Source organism: Psammomys obesus, unplaced genomic scaffold, assembly GCF_907164565.1.
Source record: "Psammomys obesus unplaced genomic scaffold, mPsaObe1.curated_primary_1811, whole genome shotgun sequence".
NCBI classification, from domain to species: Eukaryota; Metazoa; Chordata; class Mammalia; order Rodentia; family Muridae; genus Psammomys; species Psammomys obesus.
Genome location: NW_026585609.1, coordinates 4,830,843 through 4,833,851, shown reverse-complemented (window position 1 = coordinate 4,833,851; position 3,009 = coordinate 4,830,843).

Here is a 3,009-nt window from a genome sequence, read left to right as displayed (position 1 = left end):
TCTCTTCTCTTCTCTTCTCTTCTCTTCTCTTCTCTTCTCTTCTCTTCCCTTCCCTTCCCTTCCCTTCCCTTCCCTTCCCTTCTCTTCCCTTCTCTTCCCTTCTCTCTTCTCTTTTCTCTTCATTGTTAGAATGAAAATACCAACCATTCTATTTTACCAACAAAGACTCAGGAGCCAGGTGCTGAAAACCTGTTAGCTCAGAGAGGCAGAGAAAGCACCCAGCTGACTTTCCTACTCAGCTCACATCACAATGGGAAAAGCCCAAAAGGCTCACTAGCTCAGCTGACAGCCCAGGAGGAAAAGACCTAAATAAATAAATAAATAAATAGATAAATAAATAAATAAATAGATAAATAAATAAATAAAACCAAACCAAAACAAAACAAAACCCAAGGCCAAAGGATTACTATCTCAAAGCCCCCAAAAAGCCAGAGAGCTAAAGCTCAAGAGATAGAGAGTTAAAGCTCCAAAGAGCTGAAGAGCCAAAGCTAAAGCCAGGAGCTCAAGAGCTAAAGACCTAAAATTCCTTCTACTTCTACAGGCTGTCGTAAATACCCTTCAACTCAAAGTTCCTCCTACTCTTTAAACCCTGTCAGCTGGTTTCTTGCTCCACCTCTTGACCTATTAACTTTATTAAATTAAAGACCTCTTGACTTTATTAAATACTGTATACAGAAAGCTCTTGGATTAAAGGTATGTGCTAAGGATGCTGAACAATACTATAACCACCTGTTTACAATAAACAGAAAGCTCTTGGATTAAAGGTATGTGATAGGATGAAACACACCAAACAAGAAACAGGGTTTTAGAGTTCACAGTTTTGGGGCTCACAATGAGACCAAGTATCCTGAAACACCTCTTTCTCTCCCCCTCCCTCTCTCTGTATGTGTGCATGAGTGGAGGGGTCAGAGGTCAACTTCTGATGATCTCTCAACACTAACACCATCACCTAGTTGTGTGTGTGTGTGTGTGTGTATAAGCTTTCTTTTATTTTTATTGGTGTGTGTGTTCTTGAGTACAGGTGTCTGCGGAGGCCAGTGGCATCATATCCCCTGAGGCTGGAGTCACAGTGGTGCTAAGCCACCTGATGTAGGTGCTGGGAACTGAACTTGGGTCCTCTGCAGGATCAGTATGTGCTCTTAACCACTGAGCCATCGCTCCAGCTCAGCATCTAGTTTTTGGAGACAGGATCTCTCAGAGACCTGGAGCCAGCTAGGATGGGCTGGCTGGCCAGTGAGCCCCAGGGAGCTGCCTGGCCCCAGCGCTGGCGTTGCAGTGCCACCGATCTGGCTTTATTTTATGTGCATTCTGGGAATCGCACTTTATTATTTAGTGTGTGCTTGTATGTGGAGGACAGAGGATGATTTGGAATCTGTTCTTTGTCACATATGCTGGCAGATGCTCTACCACTGAGCCGTACCCCAACCTTCCACATTGTTTTCAGGGGACAGCTTTTAATGAACCCTTTTCACTGGCTTCCTAGCTAGCCTTTCTTGTGTCCAGAATCCCCCATTTCATGCCACTGCTCCCGCCTAAGCCTGAGGCTCCCTTCGGGATCCTGAACATTTCCTCTCTGCTCTCTCCAGAGGTGATGGCTACAGGTGGCGGCGCAGCAGCTATTAAGCAAACAGCAGGCTTGGAGATTGGGAGACGGCTAAGTAGTTAAGAGTGCAGAGGTCTCTCTGTCTCCCCCTTCTTTCATAAGATTCCCTACGCTCTGCCCAAAGTTTGGCTATGAGTCTCAAGATCTGCTTTGATACCCTGCTGGGTAGTCTTTCAGAGGCCCTCTGTGGTTGACTCCTGTCCTGATCCCTGTTTTCTCCCTCTTCCCATGTCTGTCCCATTTGCCTTTCTGAATGAGGACTGGGCATCTTACCCAGGGTCTTCCTTCTTGCTTAACATCTTTAGTACTTTTATCCCAATGTCTAATATGTCTAATATCCACTCATAAGTGAGTATGTACCATATGTGTCTTTCTACTTTTGGGATACCTCACTCAGGATGATCTTTTCTAGTTCCTACCATTTGCCTGCAAATTTCATGATTTCCTTGTTTTTAATTGCTGCATAGTATTCCATTATGTAAATGTACCACAATTTCTGTATCCATTCCTCAGTTGAAGGACATCTGGGTTGTTTCCAGGTCCTGGCTATTATGAATAAAGCTGCTACGAACATGGTTGAGCAAATGTCCTTGTTGTATACTTGAGTATATTTTGGATATATGTCTAGGAGTGCTATAGCTTGATCTTGAGGTAGCACTATTCCTAATTTTCTAAGAAAGCGCCAGATTGGTTTCTGAAGTGGTTGTACAAGTTTACATTCCCACCAGCAATGGAGGAGGGTTCCCCTTCCTCCACATCCTCTCCACATGTGTTGTCACTTGAGTTTTTGATCTTAGCCATTCTTATGGGTATAAGGTGAAATCTCAGGGTCATTTTGATTTGAATTTTCCTGATGACTAAGGATGTTAATCTGGGCACAGGGGTCTTTTCTGAGACTGATACTCCAACCAAGGACTATGCATGGAGAAAACCTAGAACCCTGCACAGATGTAGCCCATGGCAGCTCAATCTCCAAGTGGGTTTCCTAGTAAGGGGAACAGGTACTGTCTCTGACATAAACTCAGTAGCAGGCTCTTTCATCACCTCCCCCTGAGGGGGGAGCAGCCTTGCCAGGCCACAGAGGAAGACAATGCAGCCAATGAGACCTGATAGACTAGGGTCAGATGGAAGGGGAGGAGGTCCTCCCCTCAGTGGACTGGGGGAGGGGCATGGGAGGAGAAGAGAAAGGGAGGGGATAAGGGAGGGGTCTACAGCTGGGATACAAAGCAAATAAACTGTAATAAACAAACAAACAAACAAACAAAGAGTGCGGAGGACTTTTGTTCCATGTTGGGTGGCTCACAGATACCTATAACTCCAGCTCCAGGGAATCTGACTCTATTTTTCTGGCCTCTGAAGACACACACACACACACACACACACACACACACACACACACACACACA